The sequence below is a fragment of the Agelaius phoeniceus genome, chromosome 4, assembly GCF_051311805.1.
Source record: "Agelaius phoeniceus isolate bAgePho1 chromosome 4, bAgePho1.hap1, whole genome shotgun sequence".
Taxonomy (NCBI): Eukaryota; Metazoa; Chordata; class Aves; order Passeriformes; family Icteridae; genus Agelaius; species Agelaius phoeniceus.
Window position 1 is genome coordinate 59805621 of NC_135268.1, and position 21865 is coordinate 59827485.

At 39.8% G+C, this 21865-nt stretch overlaps 1 long non-coding RNA gene across 1 annotated transcript in view; it reads left to right on the forward strand.

Moving 5' to 3' along the window:
- Positions 1 to 18879, forward strand: part of LOC143693984 (uncharacterized) — a 130833-nt gene extending 111954 nt beyond the window's left edge. The window contains exon 3 of the long non-coding RNA XR_013182156.1: positions 17738 to 18879. This is a non-coding gene — a long non-coding RNA (uncharacterized LOC143693984). The remainder of the gene's footprint in view (positions 1 to 17737) is intronic.
- Positions 18880 to 21865: the final 2986 nt, after the last annotated feature.

The window sequence follows — 21865 nt, forward strand, 5'->3', positions numbered from 1 at the left end:
GTAAATTAGAGTGCTCTGACAGCCTGCTCTGCCAGGCCTCTGATGAAGGCTGCAGCCTCCAGAAGGGAGGTGATTGAACTGGCACTTTTGGATCTATAAGAGGAAAGGAAAGATGGTTTTTGTCTGAACCCTATCAGATAACAATTCCTGATAACTTTTCTTGGACTTTTAGATTTTTTTTTTAAACTTTGTTGTTTTCTCTAGATTATAAACAATGTAATGCACCATGCTCATTGTGTTTTTTAATGCTATGTCCACTTTTAGCTATGGCAAAATTGTTTTTAATACTTGTCCTTTAGAAAATTCTGTGTTGTTGAAATCAAAATGTCCTTCACTTCAAGACAGTATTGATTTAAATGAGATCCGGCTGTGAAAAATGGCTTAAATAGAGTTGCTATAATGTGTTATGAATTTTCTGGAATAGAATAATGTAATTTATCATTTTAATGTTACTTCTTGAAGTTTTGCTTTCATATTTCTGCTGAAAGAAAACATTTTGATTAAGCAGACAAGGGTTGACCCAAAATGCCTCCTTTTGATTAAGAAGCTTTAAGTAACAAAATGCCTTTGTGCTGATTTGTTGTTGGACCAACATTACAAATTGCAGAATTGCTATGAATCTGTAAAAATGTATCAGAGTAGGCACATGGTGTAGGTGACCTCTCTAGGAAGGAAACCCTCTCTAGGTTTCAAGTTGTAAGTCCCCAAAATGAGTGTGTTAAATTATCAGGATGGCTAGTTTGATAAAAATTCTTGTGTGGACCCTACTGTTGTGCAAGCAGTTTTATACTGTGATGTCACTGAAAGGTTTATTTCTGTCCTAGCTTTATTGGCTCCATCAGTAACTTGAAGAGGGAGGTCTACAAAAACGTCAGAGAGGGAATTTTACAGGGGCATGCAGTGATAGGATAAGGGGTGATGGCTTTAAATTAGATTTAGATTAGATAGAAGGGAGACATTTTTAACAATGAGGGTGATGAGGCACTGGAACAGGCTCCCCAGAGAGGGAGTAGATGCTTCATTCCTGGAAGTGTTCATGGCCAGGGTGGATTGGGCTTAGAGCAACCTGCTCTAGTGGAAGATGTCCATGCCCACAGTGAGGTGTGGGAATTAGGGCCAGCTACGTCTTTAAATCCCTTCCAGCCCAAACCATTCTATGAATTAGCTCCATCAGTAAAATCCAGATAAGCCTCCCTATTGTGTGCAAAGCCTGTGCCTGAAGAAGAATGCAAAGTTTGATTCTGGTTCCATTTATTTGGGAGAAAATATAAATTAATGCAGTTTTTGCTCACCTTTTGGCTGCATTCCCTTGTAACATATAAAGTGAAAGATAATAAAGATGCAGTAAAGTTTCTTTACAAAGAGACTGAAGGTAAATCCCATATTATTCCAAGTCCTCTGAAGGCACAAACTGCTGCTCTGAACATGTTGAACCCTTGTTTATTGTGAACTTCTGATGAAAGAGAAAGGAGTGTGGCACTGGGCATCCTGCTGTGCAGAAGGACAACACAAATGACTACAACACTGAGAAGACAAATGAGCATACAGAAGGGCACATTAGTAATTGTGACCCCTCATTACTAGGCACTGTCCTATTCAGTACCATAATTTTGGTGGTAATTACTACTAATTGTTTTAATTTCTCCCTCCTGAGCTTTCTTAGAGTTCATACCATGAGGTCAGTTTTTCTTGGCTGCCTGCAAATATGATAAATGTAAATTTTATTTTTATACTTAAGTCAGGACTTTGTAGAAATGCTTTCTTCCTCTTTGTGCAAGTAGAGAAAAGAGGCAGGAGAAAATGCTAGAGGCTCCACTGCTTTGCTTTGATCCTTCTCTAAGAATTATTAAAAGTGAAGCCTCTAAGTAAACAACTGTAAAAATTAAATCCCTACATGGAGCTTATGGGAACTGCAGGGCCTGCTGCAGCAGCTGTCTGACATTGTGGCGTTACCTTCGTGCCCAGGTTATGCAGAAGGAGCAGCAATTTCACCTGCACAGTGCTGAGGCAGGGCAGATGATTTCCATGCTGTGCCAGAGTGCTGCAGAGCAGGGGCTGTGCAGGGCTCCTGTTCCTGCATCCCTTCCCCACCGTGACTGCCAGGGTGCTCCTGCCCTGCCCACCTGGGCCTGGGAGCTGGGAGAAGGACATCCACTTCTACCAGGGCATGAGCAGCAGCAGCAGCCTGCTGGGAGTGAGGATGGATCCTTCATTCCTAGCTGTCCTTCTGTCAAGGTGAAAGGCTTTCTGAAATGCATTTCCATACAGGGAAAAAAAAACCAAAAACCCAAACAAAAACAAAGAAAGAAGGAAAAAAAAAACTCCAGTGGCAACTACATAAATTAACTAATGAGCAAAGCTGGCAAAGCAAAGCTTTCTGGCCTTTAATTTAATAATTCAGGGGCAGGGAGTGGGGGTCAAAAGGGAGCTACATGAAACTGCAGAAAAATTCTGGATCCTATTGGTAAGTTTATCTTTAAAGGAAGTTTAGAAAAATACTTTGGCTTTGTCTTTGTGTTTCTCTATCTTCTCAGTTAAATTGGATGTTTCTATGACATTCTTTTTCACTACAAAGTAACTTTAATTAGCTCTCCTATGGTGTAAGCCTTTCCAGCTTAGAAAAATACAGTTACATTAAATGTCCATGTTCTCAGGCTTGCAGCTGCCTGCACTTGTGAGGCAGTCATGGAAAAGGAAAAACAGAAAATTGAGGTGGGAGGAAGGTTTTGATTTGGACTCTTCCTGGTGGGAACAAGTCATTAAACAAATGTTCCGTTTCCAGATTTGGAAAAATTACTGAGTATATTTTGCAGAGCTGCTTTAGAAGCAGCTGAGCAAGAGTGTGGTATCTCACCAATAGGTATTGCCTCTGAATTTTAGGAGAGGAAGCAGTAGACTATGACTTTGAAAAAGCCAAATAAAGGCCAAAGGCATGTTTTGGCTTGCCAAATAGAAACAACTTCAATCTAAATCGAATGGATTCCTTTGAGTTTTTGTTTTATGTTCTCTTTTTATTTTCACTCTTTGAAAGAGAAATAAAGAAAATCCCTAAATCTGTGGACTGGCAGAAAAATAGCTTTTGCAGGCAAAGGACTGATATTAGCACATGTGGGTACTGCTGATTTCAGTAGGAGTGCATGGTTCAAACAAGGACAAATTAATATCATCAGTTTTTATCTTTGGTGCAACTGGGAATTCCTGGCCATCTGATTATGGGCTGGCAAGACTTTTATGGAAATTTATCAACTTGCTTTGAAGTTTTCCAAGCTTCCACTTGCAGAGTGAACATATTGATAAGAGGTCTCATGGTACTGTGTTCACACATTAAAATTATGTGCATTGTCAGAGCAGCGAGACTGCAGTTTAAAAATTGTGATAATGTGGCTTCAACCTGAGCTCCTTCCCCTCCTTGCATTGGGCCTTCCAGGAGACACTTTGCCTTTCCCAGGTATTTGACAGCTGCTATCAAGGTCAGAGCTGTACTGAATATTCTTTCATGGAAGGTATCCACAGACAAGCCCAGTTCTAAAACACAGCAAGGGGTAGACTTTGCCATTTATATATAATTTTCAAAAATCCTGTGTTCCACAACAGGTTTCTCTTGCTTCAGAGACAGTATGCTTCCAAATTTCCTGAAAGCTTGCTTTTATAATCATGTAGTGAAACCAGAAATTTCCCACAGCAGAGTTTACTTCTTCATTTAATGGTCACTGCCTCCCAAATCAAATTTTTTTTATAGAGGAGGACACACAAATGCCTGGAGTATGGAAGGATTCACAGCTGTTCAATAGGATGGGGACATTATTAGCAACATACATATATAGAAAATAGAGGCTATTTTATGGAACAGACAACATGAACTTTACTGCTGTTGGCAACAGATTTTTTGGAAGCAAAACATAGAGTCTTCCTAAACCAACACAGATATTGGCATCTGATTCCATTAATGTCCCAGAAGTATCCCACTAATTTACTGTGATATAGCTATTCCTATTTTCCTGATTCTAAACTACATCTTTCATTGCCTAATTAACCAAAACTCCATGAGAATGAACAAATGCATCATTTTGCTGAAGTCTGCCCAGCTGTCATCTGTAACTTCTAACCCAAGTAAACCTGAGTTAGGGCAAATTCAGAATTGTTTTTTGGGATAAAGCTTATCAGAATGGAAATAAGCATCTCACTCAAAGTTATGGTCAGTCTGGTGTGTTCTGTACTGGGTTAAAAAATTGTTGGGTGGAAGGATTTCTTTTCCTTGCCTTTGGATGTGCTCCCAAGGCACTACATGGGATCCCCTGGGGCTCAAGGAAGGCCCTGAAGAGGCAGGCACAGGCTGCTGGCAGCACCTGCTTGCCCTTGGGACCACAGGATGGGCAATCTCTACTGAATACTGATGGGGTCATAAACCCAAAACAACACACAGCTGGGAGGAGAAAAAAATGGCTTTGTTGTTATTGCCCTCTCCAACCGTACTGGCTTGGATTTTGGGCTATGCCTTAGCTGCAATGCTTTGGAGCAGAGGAAGACACTAGGCAAGAGCTGATGTTAAGCTATCTTTAGGCCCCATCAGTTCTGCCTGGCTGATCTCTCTTCCAGCATTAGACCAGTGTCAAGAAATCCTGATTTCCTGCTCATCCTGGCCCTGGAGAGCAGTTCTGGGAACTGTAATCTGCTCTGCTGCGGGCGGAGGGCCAGCCCAGGCATTGGCGGGGTGTGCACAGCTTTCTCCAGCAGTGAGTGATGTGGCAGGCTTGGAGCAGGGAAAAGCAGTGCTGGGGGCCACACAGGGAGCTGCTGGGGCTCTTTGGGCTCTCCCCCTCAGGGCACATCATGCTGGTTCTACTTCACTGCCCAGGGCAGCATCCAACCCCCATGGCCAAGCCTTCCTTTGCTGCCAAGAGACCTTTCCTGCCAAGTGTTGTCCCCAGTCCCAGCTGCAGCATTGGTGGAGGCTCTCTCCAGTCTGCCCAGGATGTGCTGGGACCAGGCCTGCCATGGTTCAGGGCTTGATTTCAGGGTTTGGTTTCTGTTCTGCTGTTGGAATAATGAAAAGCTGCTGGGGAGAGGAATGAGAGGTTGCTTATCATTTTTCAGCTGACAGTCCTCAGATTTCTCTTTGTACGTTTAAAGAGTAAACCCACTGTGATACAGGCTATTGTTATTCATCCAAAAATGTGGAAATGGTACATCTTTGTTTAATTGGAAAAAAACACCAACATTTATATCTTGAAACATTCATCAGCTGCTCAATGAGACAACTATCTGCATGGCTTTTCTCCCAAGAAGAAATTAAATACTTCATCTTAGAAAAATCCTGTAAGCCTGTTTACTGCTATTTTATACCTAGATAAAGAAAATAACTTCTGATTGTCTTTAGATTATCCCAGTTGACAGTATATCAATGAACATGTCGTTATCAGATTATAAATGTTGCTATTTTTATGAGTCTTGCAGTCCTGTTTTTGCCAACCAGCACTGTCTGTATCTCGGCCGACATCTCTGCATTAGCTCTGTGCCTTCCTTACAGCACAGCATGCAAAGTTTTGTAACTGCCTTGGCTTCAGCAGCCATTAGCAGCTCTATTGCCTGTATGAAATGATACTCTGGGATGTATTTCTTTACTCTGCTGCAGTGATATCTGCACATGATGACTACTTGGAGACAAAGAACCATGTCAAAAAGAAAGAAGCAGCTTCAGAAAGTTGTGGGAAAATGCTACTTTGCTCTCAGCAAAGAGTGAGTTTAAAATATCTAACTTCTCCATGCTAAATACATGATAGGACTGCTTCCAGAGAGGAAAAACTATTTAGTCCTTGCAGTGGATATACAAGACCTTAAGGCAAGCAGACAGCTTATGGATCTGACTCTGAGGAGCCAAAAGCACCCTAGCAATCCCATAGAAGATTTCTATAAAGTTTTTCATCTTTTTGGAATACACAGTCTCTGCTATTCATTTGGTGTGCAGAGGGATTGAACCCACAATTCAGAATACAACTGAAACACCAAAATTTTGCAGATATTGAAAAAAAATAGATAGCTATATATGTAGATAAATAAAATTTATAAATATAGATTTTAAAACAATCCATGTAACCCCAGCCAGCATTTCAAGTAGGTTGTCCATCTTGACATTTGAGCTTCTGAACACTGTGTTTGACAGAACACCAGGTCCCCATTTCCCTGCATCAACCCCTGCTTTGGTCTTTTGCCAGGATGGCAACATTTAGAAATTTCACAGCTGGCTTTCCCTATGTTATGTGAAACATTTGCACTTGAAGAAAGAAATTATCTTGATGTCACTGGGATATAAAGCAAATGTTGCATTCATGTTACTGGTATAGGTGGGAAGGAAATATTATTTGGAGTCCAGAAGTGAGGGAGAGAAAGGAGGGGAAGGGGTTTGTGTCAGGCACCGACTGCATTACAAAGGCATTAGTGACAGGTGGGGACAGCATGCACAGAAAGAGAAAGAATATAAAATAGCTAGTCACTGGTTTTACCACAAAGGCCAGGCCTTGGCAGTTTCTGCTACTGAAGAGAATTAGACAGAAACAGTCTCCCCAAGCATCCTATGATGCCATCTGGCTTATTACAGAGGAAATCCCCATTGGCAGTCTGGGTTTTTTTCCCTTCTTTTTCTTCACAACAACCTGAATGAGTGCCAAGATTATTTCTCTCTCTCATGCTCCTTCTCTTTGGCATTGAAACATCATTCTGTAGAAAAGGGAAATATGCACTGCATTGGCTCAGATGAAGGCAGCAATTTAAGGAGCAGGAGCCTTTGCAAGCTTTGAGATGGAAGCAGGGCTGATAAAGGAGATTAAACAAGCTGAGACCCTTTTGATGAACAAACCGAACCATCTTGGTGCTGAAAAAGTAGAGATATGGTTGATAGCTCTGATATACTGTCTGTGCTTGCCAGGAGAGCTATTTCCATTATTAGCCTAAAGGGTGAGCAGGCAATGAAAGTGAGTCACCAAATAGGAGTTCAGGTGAGATGAAGGTAGCGTGAGCAGGGAGCACCTCTTTGTTACAATTCTTCAAATCAGCCACTGCGGGTAATTACTTTGTCACCTCCTTGTCCTTTCTGCAAGGTTTCCTTTCCTGAGATTAGCAATGTGCATGCACAACAGTGGTCTGTATCTGACAGACAAAGAGACACAAGTAGTGTGGTTAGTTTTAATTATTTTTCAGCGAAACATCCACATTAGATGCAGAATGGAGCTGATTTAAATTACAGCTTGCCTGAAAACTGTGATTGACCTGCAAAAAGGTCCTACCATGTTTAAAAAGATGATTATACCAGAGGAAAATGTTGAATATTTTGCCAGACACTGAATATTAATTCTTATCCTAAATACCTAGTTTTGTGTGTGTGTGTGTAGTAACACATGCATATACACAGAGCTAGATTTTGTATATATTTTTTTATTTTTTAAATATCCTTTTTTCTAGAAAAATAACTTGTTTTGTGAGTTCCCCATAATCTCAGTAGTCTTTTCATTGCAGAAATCTTTGCAATGAAGAGCAGCTAACAGTTTTTTTTTGCAACCTAGTAATTTTCATGTCAGCTTGAAATGTTAGTGAATATTTTGTAAATAATCTAGTGTACATCTGGGATGTATATATGTCCTGTATGGAAGTCTGTCCATTATTTTCACGCTCTGGTAAGGTAGGACACTTGCTCAGTTCTGGCCCTGATGTGATGCACCTTTCTTCAATCTTTTTTATTACCCTATCCTATTTAATCTGTGGGTAGAAACAGAGCAGCCACATCTCCCCCTCTCCTTCTGCTTTTGTCCAGTCATAAAACTAGAGATCTGTCTCTCAGCCATGCTGCTTTTTAAGATTGTACTTCAATTGCATTATTGTTGTGTTTTCTTCCTTCTTTCCTGCAGTAAAAAAGCCACTGAAGTATTTGCTTTAAAAATATAGAGCTTGTTCAAAGTGGTTATGTTGTGGGTAAAATGACCTATTGATACCCAGCCATCTGGGAAAGGGGTGTTTAACAAACATAGGAAAAAAAGCAGAGCACTCAGCAGGTTTGGGAGAATGGTATCAGATGTCTGCAAAGCAACTGTTCTTATGTTAACACTGGTGCTTCCTGGCTTTGAAGTGTACTGTAAGTGCATGAAGTGTATTGCCTACAGTCTAGGGGGTTTTTGAACTTTCTATTTCACAGTGGAAGTTTCTATTATTCCTGTTATCATGTAACAGCCATATCTAAATTCAGAAAATATTATCAACGGTTCCAGGAAGAAAAATCTTAATTCTGTCACAGAAAAAGGAAAGAAAGGTTAAAATAGGGGCTCTCAGGTATTACCAGGAGCATCCTACTGCTACAAGGAAAAAAAAAAAAAAAAGTGGTAGAAAAGGGAAGAAATTAAAAAGGGAATTTAGTATTGGGTGTGAATAAGAAAAGATGAGTTATGCTGTTTCCTGACAGATTTTGGTTTTGACTTAAGATCCACATATTTTGTTTATTAAGAGTGTTTTCTATTGTTATAAATATTTCTGGCAGTGGATTTTAGCTCTTCCCTGGGATACTTCACCTACCTGTGAGAGGACCTGGCTATATGCACACAGCAAATACCTGGGGCAGCTGCATGAAGCCACTGAGTGGTAGCTCTGTGCAAGCCATTCACCACTCCTGCAGAACTGAGACAAACCTAAAACTACTCACAGCCAGAGAGACTGAGGTCAGGATGCAGAGGTGTCTTTGAGGACATGCCCTTTATGGCCTCTGTGCAGGACAACCTCTCAGTGAAGGGACTGAAATATCCTTACAGAAAACTCTACTTTGCACATCTCAGCAAACTGTGATTTGATGATCTCAGCAAAGGATGGCTTTGTCTGCAGGGCTTGGTTCTCCCCCTCCACAAGGTGGATCCTGCTGCCAGCTGAAGGCATTGACTGCCCTGGGTTTGTGCTGCTCAGGACCAGGCACTCCAATCTGCATTTCCAGGGGTGCAGCTGGAGGGCACAGAAAGGAGGAAGCGTGGGCAGAGAGCACTGGGAGAGACCAGAGAGTTGGGAATAAAAGACCAGAGAGTTGGGAATAAAACTTTCTGCAGCCTGGCCATCGATCTTTATGCAGGTGGCCTCTGCATGGGAGTGTTTCCCTAGACCTCATCCTGGTTTTTTCCAAAGGGAACTTTCCCAGGCAGTTTCAGAGCAACCCCCCACTGATGAAATGGGGGGGATCAGTCACCAAGACCAGTGGGAGCCAGTGGGGAGCTGGACTAGTAGATAGTGGAACTGTTCCTAGTAGTAATAAAGGCTCAAGATTTTATTAAAGGTTTGCTGCTGTTTGATCACTGCTAGTCAATATACCAGCCTTTATCTGAGTAACCCTTTCCATGAAGTTTGAAAAATGAAAAAATAAAATAGCCAGCATCTAACCTGACAAACTGTAGGTCCAAAGCTAACCCAGGAGTTAGCTTATTCAAATCTAATGAACTGCCTCATTGTTTGAACAGTGCTGATAAGTTTTTGATAAAAGACCTTGTATTATTGCTTTTACACAGTTATATCGTCCTTGCAAAAGACAAATTGCTCAAAACAGAGGACAAATGTACTTCCTTAGAAGTCTTTTCACAGAAAATATATACAAAATTAATGAAATAAATGAAAAAGAAACACATAATAAACAAAAGAGTGACATTTATCTGCAGGAGACATATAAAAATTGCCTTTGCAATAGAAAAGACATCTTGATTGTGAAATTGGCTACTGTTGGAATAGCACAATTTTAGTAATCTCTCTATCCCAAGCACAATATTTTATTCTTATTTTCCTTCAAATCCATCACTCAGTTTACTCAACTATAGGAGTTTTCACCAACAAACATTGTACTGACTGTATCAGTAATTTATATCTGATAAGAAATGAAAATATTCATGGATTTCTGCAAACTATGTGCTGGAAGTGTGGCACAGAATAATGAATAGCCCTGACTATCTGAAGGTATTTGTGTCTTCTGTTATCTTTAAAAAGACAGATTTTGAAAACACATGACATCTAAATTTTTTTACATTGTTATAGTAGATTTAAGTAGTGCAGTTCCTCTCTCGGAAATGAGAAGATATTCAGACACCAGCAGCACCACAAACCCAGGTTCCCCCTTTCTCCTCTCCTGTGAACTAGGAGGTCTCTTGGTTACTGTGTACAGCCTTTGCTGGAATTAGTGAGTCTGACATGTATTTTTGCCTTTTCATTCAAATACTGGGCCTGGAAGACAGGTATTTGGAGGAATTAGAGGACTGCCTGGTCACTGGAATTCTCCTTTCCCCAGAACAAACATGTATACCTTGATCACATGTGTGAGTCTGGCCCATGCCATGGTCAAGCCCCTTGGAAGCTGTGCAGACTGCATTGCTGTCTCTGCTCACCTACAAATGCTAAATGCCATTTGGTCACTTTGCAATTGTGGGCAGTTTTTTGGGTTTTTTTTTTTATCTCAGGTAAAACCAAAAGGACATGCATTGTACAACTTAAAGGCTGGATGTTGACAGAAGATGGATAATATCAAGATTCCAGCGGTGGCTGGGTCCTTACTTGCACTGCTTACCCAGAAGCACAGGAAGCACTAGAGGTAGACCAGCTCTTGCTGCCTCCTGCAAATCCATCTGGCCGTGAAAAACCCACCCATGGGGCTTTGTTCAACTGCTGCTGAATGGGGAGTTGCAGGACAGTTCTTATCTTTCTGAGTGCAATCACATTAAGAATAGTTCAGCTCTTTCTCAGCACTCTGTGTCCAAATATTTTGTATGTACTGTAGCTTAGCAATGCCTCCCAGGAAATATTACTCTGTCAGTAGGCAAACAATTGCTTAGCTTGAAAGAAGTGTAATTATTTAAGGCATGCACAAATGTTTTTGGCTGCGTGGTGCCGTAACATTATTAACTGTGGGGGAAAAGCTAGCTAGCTCTTTTTTAGAAACCATATTACTATTGTCCTAAAATGCAAAATTGCTGTAAGTCCTATTCTGACCAGAATTCCACATTTGCTCTTGATAGTAGATTGGATTTCAGAGCAGGATTAAGTAAATAAGTCATATTAAAATGACAAAATGGGTAAATAGAATATAATGTGAAATGAAATGTAAATTGGATTTAGGCAAACACTTTTATACAGACCTCCCGTCAAACCCTATCAGACTGCTTCAAATTCCTACTGTGATTTCTGCTCGCAGTTCTATTACATGTTGCCACTCAAGGGCATTTGATGTTTTCTCTCTCTGGAAATTCATTTGCATTTAAATGATTTGAAATAATCATAAAAGCCAAGTGCTATGAAGTTTGAAATTAGTTACTGTCTATAAATTGCGATGCCATTAAAAGATGATTTTGAAGAGCTTTGCTGTCTCAAATGTATGCAGATTAAAATCTAACAAAGTACACCTTGTTACAAAACTGTAAAGAATGGTGTGACATGGACTTAAATTGATTTATTCTCCTACTAGTGCCTATAAACTTTACATACTTGGGTTTCTTCTGAAAGTGGAAAAAAACCCTTTCATTTGCCTGCTGAATCTGAGCCAAATCCTGTTCTCAGATGGGGTTTCATTGGGTGTATCTGACACCAGTGCTTGGCCCTCAGAGTTTAATCTATATGGTCTATTAAATTTCTGGAAATGCTGTATGAATAGTTGGGTCTCATAATTTTTTATGGAGGGAATAAAGGAGTGGGATCAGGAACAATGGAGGCCATTTACAGTTGGCAGCATGCGTATGCCCATTTACCTGTGTCTGTTCAGTTTTCCCCCTCTCCCTTGAATTTCAATGTTCTCCTGGTAGGTGTTTCTCAAGGATCTTCTCTGTGAGGCAGCTGGTGCTCCTGGTATGTCACCCTGGAGCCAGCCTGGCCTTCGTGCCTGTGGAAAGGTAAAACCTGGTTAGGAGCACAAATACATTTTGAAATACTGAAGCCCCTTTTGAAAGAGAGTTCTTTTCTCCATTAACCTCCAGGCGAGCTTAGGCAAAATAGAGCTGTCACCTCATAAACTCATCTTCTACCTCGCCTCCCCTAGCACCATTCCACTATTCCACTTTTAACCTATTCCTGCTCCCTGCCTGTGAGACCTTGTAGCAGTATGCTGCCTAATATAAATTCCTACTCTCTCTTTGCTTATACCATTGGGATATTATAACTTTACATTTTTGGATACCAACATTGCATTCCAAATATATTTTCCTATCCCCAAATAATTTTAAATGGACTTGACCACAAATATATGTACAACTATGTCTAGCTGTATAACTTGATCTGAAGATGTTTGTAACAAGGAAAGTGAAGTTGCCTTGGTTTATAGGTCTCAGAACCCAGGGATGGAATTACCTCTTTATAAACACATTTCTGTGTGCATTTTTTATTATTCAAAAGAAAGAATGAAGTGTGTAGAACACATCTTAAAGGGCAAGGAAAGGTTTTGGTTTTGTAAATCCAATCTAGTGGTTCAAAAATTCCTGATATCGATTCTTTGAACATAAAATTAGCTTCCAGTCTCTAGTACAATAAAAAGTGCTATATTTTTTGGGTATGAGTGATAAAACAAAGCAGCTGCTCAGTGGTAAGTGCAAACTACCAGATAATCCTTCCTGATCTATCCTTTATGCAAAGTCAGTCTATGCACACTAGTGTGGGGACAATACCTGGTCTCTCAAGTAGGATTTATGGCTGCTGCAGGGTCAGATTTGTGATGGGGAGTGGGGGAAGTGAGACAGGAGTGAAATGATAAGTTTAATTGTAATAATAAGTAACATTATTGTTACTCTAGCATGTACAGGCCTCTTGTGTTAGTGTTCTGGTAGAGTCCTGACTGCCTTATTGGAAAGAAAATCCTTATAGATTCACTGTGCAGCTCAGGCTAAATAGCCCCAAATAAAGGATGAGTCTGTTCAGTTCTCATCATTCCTTGGAAAATCAGTTGGAGGACAATGGATTTTGCATAGGAAATGAGAGATGGGCTGTTTGTCCTGGGCAGGTTTTCATTGCAAAAGTAATTCTGGCTCCTACGCAGGTTTTGCTGAGAACCCTCCTTGCCTGAATTATTGATCCAAGAGCAAGCATTCCTTCAGTCCCAGATGGTTTCATCTGAGCAGAAATACAGACTGCCAGCATCTTTCTTTCATTGAAATGACCTGGCCACAAACATTCACTTCAGTCACTTCCATAGTCTGCTTCAGGAGCCTGGAACAGGACAATTTTGTCCCTGTCCATGGGGGGAGAACCCTGCAACAGCAGCACTGGGAAACTGGAGAGAGACCCTGGAAGTCTGATCAGTGCCTGAAGGTGTGAGAAAGTGCTGAGATACAGCAGTATTTTGGACAGGGATGAAGGATGCACCTATTCACTGTTGAACTGATCCAAGTGGCTACTCCAGGTGCCTGCATTTCCCTCATGAGAGAAAAAAATGCTCTTGAGAAGAGTAGAGAGTCTGTCTTTCAATGGGAAATCCTTTTTAGCACACTCCATAGAAAAGTTGGAAGAGCTTTCGTTTGAGCACAGTCCTCCATCACAGCAGGGTTTACTTAAATAAATTAAAAGCTTATGAAAAGACCATTTTTTCTGGATGCCTCTTTTACATGTGTCCTTTTAAGAAAGACATCCAATAAATGAGATATGGCCATTGATTCTGTCCTGCTTTAAATCAATATTCACAGACCACTGAAGAAAGTTTTGCAAATCATGTGGCTTTGAGAACTCTTACTACTCAAAACAAGACCTGGCAAAACAGATAAAAAATTACTCATAACTGCAGATGAAATTGTGGCAGGAGATTTTACTGAAAAATAGAACATTTTACGAACTCAGGGCAAAACAATATCTCCCAGAACATATTGCAATCTGATCTCTGCAGATGTTATTGAAATAATGCAGAGTTTGATAAAAATACATAAATTATACTTTATTGTGGTGGATTATAAAATATGTTCTGAAAGGGATGGTAAGCACAGCAGGCATTTTGCTTTATCTAGTTTGGCAGCACTTCTTTGCCATTAAATGAGGAGGCATAACTTAATATGTGCAAAAGGCAGAGAATGAAAGGGCCTAGACTGAAAACTTTCCAAAGACAGGACTATCTACTTGTGTGCTTGCACAGAGCTTAGCACAGAGACCCTTGAGTGTTCAGCACTCTCCCTGGTACAGACACTAGGATAAATAGCAGGGGAAACTTTCTTTGTTTAAAAATGATAATATTTTCTTTATATTTTCAAAGCCTCATGTTTTTGGACAGAGCTTAAGCGCCCTTTTGGTTTCATCTGCTGTTTTTTCCTAACCACTCCCTACAGGCATTTTTTTAGCTCTGCTTTGACCTATGCTAAAGAACATAAAGTTTTGGCTGCCCAAACCTGTGTAAGTTCAATATTGCAGCTCAGACCTGTCACTGCACAAGATAGGTTTGAGGGCCAGAACTGCAGCACTGAATTTAAAACAGTGGGAGGTAACCCCATCTCCTACTACTGCAACGACATTTTTAGTTTTAGGGTTTTTTCCCCTCAGGCATTTCTAAATGTTCTGAGTAGAAACTAACAGATGGGATTTCTTTAAAAAGATACAAACCACAGCTTAGGGTTTCAATATGACTTTTTTGCTACCAGAAGGTAGGTAATTAATGAATCAATGTGTAGCCACCATACACTGGAATTTAAGCCTCTGGAAATCTCATTTGTAACCATAAGAATGCAAAGGGACACAAAAAGCTTGATTTGTTTTTGTGGCTTTCCTGAGTTAAAATTAAACCTATTACCAAGAGCTGACAGTGCAATATTGTTGCATTAAAGCCATGTTTATAGTTTTTCATGCAGAATGTTTCCTGTGAATAACGACCTATAGGATTTGTGGTATTTTTTGAAGGCAGAGGTTTAAGTTATTATTCTGCTGTTGTAATATCTGTTTGTAGCCACAGATGCTGTGCCTACTGCCTGTATATTGCCTCTACTGCCTGCAGTTTGCTACCCTGCTCACTGCTGTTAATAGGGATATTAGACATTCACCAGACAATACAGTTCCTTTTAGTTATCCAGTAGGAGACTGAACTTTGTGAAGATGCTGATTGTGTCCCAGATTTATCTTTCTATAACTCAGCTCTCTTTGGAGCTGGTGGGTTGCTCATTGCACCTCTGTTCTTCTCATTCATTTTTTAAGTTGCTCTGTTACAAAATTCCCAGCTCCCATTTAGTCAGCTGTAAACAGTAGGCAACTGCTCCAGAGGAAAGTAGTTATGCAATTAATACATTGATTTAGATTTCTTTAATATAAACAGGAGAATAAATTTAAGTAAAGGTGAAATGCTTGGTTTCCTCTCTGGAACTCAATGCAGTGGAGAAGTGTACTGGGGCAAAGAGTTATCCCTCCCTTGCAGAGACAAGAGCCCTGTGCCTCTTTTTACACTGCTTCCAAGGAATGAAACAGCCTCCAAGAGCATGGCACTAGTCAGAAAAGCAGTAATAGTTTAAGTCTAGAAAGCATTTTACAATGTGCTTAACTTTAAGCATTTTTTTTCAGTCCCACCAGCCTCAAAAGGATTTAACAAGGCACTTAACATCCTCTCTGAACAAGGATACTTTCCTGGAGCTGGCCTTAACAAGGGAACTCTCCACTTCCTTTTGCTGTGCAGTCTAAAGCTCTGAGTTCTACCACGTCTGCCACCTCTGAGGAGCTGCCCCTGCCTTGGGCAGGAAAAGGATAAAGGCAAAGGGTTAAATAATCCATTGTCATCATACCTTTGCTTACCATCCTGGTCATTCCATGGCTGGTGGTTTCTCTCATTCATCCACCTTGGATCTTGCCCAGTAAATGATGGAAGGTCACACTTGGTGTCCCAGCACGTGCCCCAGAGACTGACCACGCACAACACAGCTCTGAAAAATGAAATAAGTGCAGGGAGGGGTCCCTCAAAAGGCAGTGCAGGATTGCTAACTGCTTTTTTGAGTGATTTTGGCCAGTTGTTTGTCCACTTCTAATTATGCTTTTACTGTTGATTTAAGTTGGAACACTAGCAATATATTCATGTGATCTTTGCTTAGGGGGAAAGCAAGCAGAAGAGTGAACACTGATTAAGGGAAATGAAAGCAAATCTGTTTACTGATAATATATGTGGCAACACTGAGACAGGTAAATGGTACTTAGGGATTGCTCTCTGCTCATGTTTATGATCTTCAATATATTTGTGCATTTCTCATTTACTGCCCAGGCAAAGTTTGCATTTCCAAATTACAGATGTATCATGACGATTTTGGTCACAACAAAGTTACAAACTCTGTCATTCAGCAGACCTACCATTCAGTACTTCTGAATGTGATTTTACTGGTCCCTGTTCTTGTTGGAGAATATACTAAAATTCAAATTAAAGGTAAATGCATTCTTTATGCACTGGATTTTTTCACAGCTTCTTCCTCAGAGAAGCTTTTCTTTTCCTCATTTCATCTTGAAAGGTCATTTTAGGAAGAAAAAAGTCCTGTTGCCAACTTTTTAAATAATTATGATCTCCAATAAAATGCCATCTATTTTTAACATTGTACTTTTTAATGTGTCTTTAAAAAAGACACAAGTAGATGACTTTCTCCATGAATAATGTATCACTTCAGAAACTTTGAATGCTATGACATAAATTATCAACTACTTTCCTACTGTTTGCTGATAAAGTGGGGGTGTTTTCCACACACTTTGTAGTCAGATCATGTTTGGAGTCAGCTTCATTTTGTTGCTGTATTTGAATGATGACATTTCATCATAGTTTATGCCACTTAATAGCATAAAATGTCAGAAGGAAATGATCATAACACTTCTGCAGGTGATAAGTATTCCCTTCCTCTACCCTGTGAAGTAAACCATGTAAAGTAAAAACTTTTACTGAAGCAAAAGCACTCTGTAAAGTAAAAGCAGACATCATGGCAAAGGTCCTGGGAATAGGACCACAGCGTGTGCCTGGTTTAGCAGAGGAAACGTAGAAAATGCCTCTTTAAAAGTGGTTGTTGTCTTTTAAGGATTTCCAGGGATGGGCAATATTGATAAAAGCCAGAGAGAGCCCCCAGAGCTGTGTTCAGGGTCTGGTGGAGCATGATGGTTGGACTTCAGGATGGATGGTGAGTGAGCAGAGCAGAGCATCCATGGGCAGGGCAGAAGTGTTTCAATATCCTCAGCTGACAGGGTCAACAGCACTGGTGATGTATTTAAACTGGTAATTCAGACATGAAGCAGGAAAACACTGAAACATTTGAAAAAGAGAATGAGAAGAAAAATGAAGTGCATAGCTGAGACTCTATTGTGGCAGTAAAATATTCAACTGGCTTAATATGCTTCAGGAAATAGTGATGTTTAGGATGAAGAGAAGGAGAAAATTAGTGGAAGTGGAGAAAACCAGATAACATTTTTTTTCAGGCAAGAAGCATATTAAAGCAAATAAAGAACTGGAGGGGGAGAGTCTGCTGGGACCTGGGGCTTAGCAGAGAAGTGGTAAAGCAAATAGCAGAACTTAGAGAGAATAAGAGAGATGGAAACTGAAAGGAGAAAATAGCCTCACAGCACATGGAAGCAAAATGCTGGAGGAGACCCTGAGGGACACCAGTATGGATTTATGTCCTGCAATTATAATTAGTGAAAATGAGGGGATAAAATGAGATTTTGACTATTTAGGAGCACAGAACTATTTCCAAGTTTCAAAGTAAGTTTTACATTGTCCTTGTCTGCTAATTTCTTTCTGAACTCCCTCATCCATTGCTTGTCTTTCCAGAAAGCACCTTGTCCGTGACACACCCTGGGATGAACTGCACTTGTCAGTGGAAGATACAGCAGGAAGAAAACTCCAGAGAAATTGCAAGATCCATTTGTAACAAACATAATAAATATCAATAAATTGCATGGTCAGGAATAGCACATACATAAACAGGATGTGGCAACTGGAGTGAGCATATTAAACTATACTCATCAAATGATCAGATTTGCAGTGGGACAAGAGTATTTTCTTTTTAATGCTTTAAGGCTGTCAGATCCCTGGAGAAAGGTTATGGTTTGCACTGAAAATTCATGAAGGAGTTGGACAGGCAGAAATGTGACCATTCAAATAGTTGGAAATCTAGAAATGTGGGAATCCTTTGGAAGGCTCTGGATGCTGCAAAGAAGGCCCTACATTGGCCTAGTAAAGCAACATTTGCAACATCTACATGCCTTTTGGTAAGGAAGACAATGGAAATGTGAGGAGTTTGTGTGCTTGAGTCCATGCATATTGGGAATGTTTATACAGGTATTAATTAATGAATTAATTAATTAATTTAGGATGGCTGTGTTTTAAGGATGTCTTGCAACTTCTGGCTGCCTTGGAATTCACCCAGTCAAAATCATCAGGGTTTTTTAAAATAACTAGTCATTGGATATTTTGCAAAAACAGTCTAAGTAACTTTGGAAAATGGACAGTCTTGGATAATTCAGAAAAGGTGCCTGAATATTTCCAATATTTTACTACATATAATTCATTGTAGACTAGCAGCATTAATGTCAAATCCAGCTAGTTGCACAATAATTGAGGATTCATAAAATGTTTCTGGGAATCACCATGTAATTACCATTGTCTCCAGTGGTGGTACAGGAAAATAATATGCAATATTTCAAGATATTTAATTAAGAAGTGTCAGTGAGTTACCTTGAAGATAACTTCTCTCACCCCTGTATGACAGGGTTGTGTATGACTAGATGATGGATGAGTCCCCTCAGTATGAAAGACAGATGAACTGAGGAACATCAACGTGATATGCAGAACTCATTATGATGAAGTGTATATAATTGTTGTTTACTCTTTAAAGGTGACCTACAAATACAATGCTTTATGGTTACTTTTCTTGTCTTCTTTACAATGCAATAAAAAATTCTAAAAAGTTCTCCAGTAGAAACTGTGCTTTTTTTTTCCTTTTCTTAGAAACTCTTGTCCACTTTGTTTTTTTTTCTCAAAGACCTCTGATCCATGAAGGAAGTAACAGGTTTATGGTATCAGATATGAAGGCAAAAAAAGATGTTTGTATGAGGGTAATTTCGTATGTGGTCTGCTTTGGATGTGGGAGCTGTTATGAATTCATGTGTGGTTCACTAGTAATGTCAGCAGCCAAACCCATCATCCCTGTCTTGGGAATTGTAGAAAAAAAAACTTGTAGCTTTCATGATGAAAGTGTAATATGAGATCGGGGAAAACAGAAAAGAGAATTTAAAGAAAGATGGGTCTCCTAATGGTTATTTCTGTTAAAGGAATTAAGGAACTACCACTTTCTATTATGTTTAGCATAAACAGTGGGCTTTGTGTTCCTTGCTCAAGTAACTGCTCTCTTACCCTCTGTGGGCTGCATTACCTTACATTTTGACTAACTGCAGTTTTTCTTGCTGTCACCACACAGCTGACTTGATCACAGCCTTTCGTTTGGGAATCCTTGCTTTTTACTCTGACTTGCTTACTAGCCCATTTTTCTTCTACTCTATCAGTGCCCTTCTCTGTGGACCCTAAGGTGATAATTACATTAGCTGTACTTCATCACAAGCTTGTTAGGCCTTGACAGTTGATTTTGGCTGACTATAATCAGCCTTGTCCCCACTTGTCATTGTCCCTTTGTGCAGTGGTTGAACATGACTCTTTCTACATTAGCAAGCAGTGTGCTCCATTAAGAGTGGATCTGCTGAGTGAAATAACCTGCACTGACCTCTGTGAAACGTGTGGTTTTGGGGACTTGGTGCTGCTCACAGCCTGGTCCTGTAGGCTGAGTGCTTGTTACTGCCTGCAGCACACCTTTGGGTTTGTTTTCACCTGAAAGAGGTTGGTTTGTGTGCTCTGAGATGGGTGTCTTGTGGAAGTCACAGCATGTAAAGGAGAAATGTTTGAGAGATTTAAAAATGCATTTCTGACCATCAGTGCTGAGGGTGCCTTTGCTGCTTGTTGATATACCTCGGGTACTGTACTGCTTCAGCTGCTCTAAAGTTAGACCAGATGCCTGGGGCTTCCCTGTCCTCTGGGTTAAAAGGTAGGTGAAAATATTTTTGTGGTTTTTCTACAAGTAAATCTTCTCTTCCTGTGCTCATTTAGCAGAGGACAAAGGCTCTTTTTTCTCAGTGTGGGCATCTTGACAAAGTGTAATCTGGATTTATTCCCATGGAAGTAGCTCAGTGTGATATCCAGCTCAAAACTAGATCATCTCAAAACTAGAACAGGTGAATCTTCTTGTCCCTTCTACCTCTTCAAAATGGCTGGGGCTCTTTTTATTTCATTAGTCATAAATTTGGATATGAAAAGGAGAATAATTGCATGCATCTACTCTTTCTCTCTCTGCTTTTTTGCATGTCAAAGTACTTGATCTGTATTAAAGTCCATGAGTCTCTCATCTTGGACTGTGCATATAATTAATAAAATTATAATAATAATAAAATTAATAACAAAAAAGGACTTAATTAAATTCTGCCAGTGAGTATAAATTTAAAATAGACTAGTGGAGTTTGTTGAAAGATCCTACACATGAAGTAGGAATATGTGTGGCTGAGACATCTGATGAGTAAAATTGTGACTGAAGAAATCCTCCATTTATTTGACAGGAATATTTATTTGAAGCAAGATTGAAAGCAAGGGCAGAGTCTACTTTTTGCATTTGTGGCAACCACCAGAACTGGGAGAAGTGCAGGAAGTATCAGAGTTGAGAAGAATGGTTGTGGTGGGTTTTGCATTCATTGGTCACAGGTCATGTAGAGAGAAGATTTGGGCCCATTCTGATTCTTTCACTGAAAAACCACTCGTGAGAAGTTTTTGTTAACACAGCATTTGGTTCAATGGGGCTTTGGTTCATATCAGAGATCCCACAAAAGTGCTCAGAGCACAGTGCTGCTGTGAGGGAAGGCTCTCACAAGTGCTGTATTTGCTCATTTTTCTGTGATTCTGAATGTGACATTGTGCAAAACACATGCAAGCTGCCTTTGAGTAAACTATTATTTTATGAAAATGTGGCATCACTATTCTAAACTCTTTATTTATCTCTTTCTTTCCTATGTTTTTTTTTTTTCCTTTTCTTATTTGCAGGTCTTTTGTGGAATATCCATTATTTACTTTATTTAATTCTGCATTTTTTCCCCCCAATGTTCCTTAAATAAAGCTCTTTTCTTTTTCCTGCATTGTAGGTCAAGACTAGAAGCAACAATGATGCTTCTTTTTTTTCTAACACAAACATATACTCGTGAAGACTCATAAAGAACTTTAATACCAGCAAGCACAAGTAAAGCTTGTTGACTGCACAGGAGACAGATTTGCAGACAGAGTGAAAGCATAAACAATGTGTTATCAGTGTTCCAAATCAAAAGAAGGTCAGCACTATGTGAAAAGTTTATAGGCAACGCACATCACAAAAGTACCTTGAGATATTAGAAGTTAACAGCCAGATCTTCACCTATAAAAAAGTGGTGTTAACACCACTGATATTGCTGGAGATATGGCAATCCATACCAGACTGTCCTGGCCTTCTGATTTTTATTCTGCATTTTACACATAATTTTTGTCATCAATCTCCATTTATGTCAATGACAAATGCATATTTCACATAGTCGCAAGTAGACAAAGAGGTGCATTCATTGTTATAACTGATAAATTAGTGTCTTTGTTCAAACAACTTGCATTTACATTCACTGTTAGAGAAGGAAAAGCTTCTTAAAAATTTATAAGCTGACTATGCAGGTTAGCTTAAATGTGTAGTCATACAGTGTTGACTCAGAGTTAAATTTAGGAGTGCTTTGCAAAACTAGTGGAAAGTAGAGCATTTGTTCAACATCACAGACTTGCAAATGGTTGAGCTAAATATATGGTGAGCATTCAGTCACAGGTCAGGCTCAAACAGTGCGCTCAGAG